The sequence below is a fragment of the Corvus brachyrhynchos genome, unplaced genomic scaffold (assembly GCF_000691975.1).
Source record: "Corvus brachyrhynchos isolate BGI_N302 unplaced genomic scaffold, ASM69197v1 scaffold175, whole genome shotgun sequence".
Classification (NCBI taxonomy): domain Eukaryota; kingdom Metazoa; phylum Chordata; class Aves; order Passeriformes; family Corvidae; genus Corvus; species Corvus brachyrhynchos.
This window is the reverse complement of record NW_008238448.1, coordinates 2,634,859-2,635,496: the sequence shown is the minus strand read 5'-3', so window position 1 is coordinate 2,635,496 and position 638 is coordinate 2,634,859.

Below are 638 nucleotides of genomic sequence, written 5' to 3'. Positions count from 1 at the left end.
TCAAATCTGAAATGCAAAAAACCCCAACAAACAGAAACTCCACAACTCCCTCTGAAAAGCCGAAACCCACTCAAACAACCGAAAAAAAAAAAAGCAAAACCTGCCCAAAATTAAGAAACAAAGCAAATAAACAAACAAACAAAAAAACAACCCAAACCATGGGAAAATATAAACTCACACTAAAAGCAAAAGAGAAAAAAGGAAGAAACTCCTAAAGCGAAAAAATCACCCCTACGAAAGTACCAAACGGCGCGGTAGCCGCTCCGGAGCCGGGTGCCGGGCGCGGCGGCGAGCGCACTCCCGGTGGCCCGGGGAGGCCGGCGGGTCCCGGGTCGAGAGCAGGGCCACGGTGAGGTGTCCCCATACCCCGGGCCTTGTCCCCCCCCCACCGGCCGTGCCCCAAGAACTGCGAGTAAAGCGACAGCTTTGTGTTGTCTCCAGTCAAATCTGACGTTGGAGTTGAGGTTTCCTGAGTTTATCTTCTTGTCATAAATCATTACGGTTTCCACAGACACATTCCCCCGCCCCGGTCCCGTCGCCCCCACCCCGGCCCCTTCTTGCCTTCAAAATCCTTCCACCGAAAAAAACGATCCGGGAAAGACTCCAGCCCACGTGAAGGGATGGCGGAGGGGCGGGGG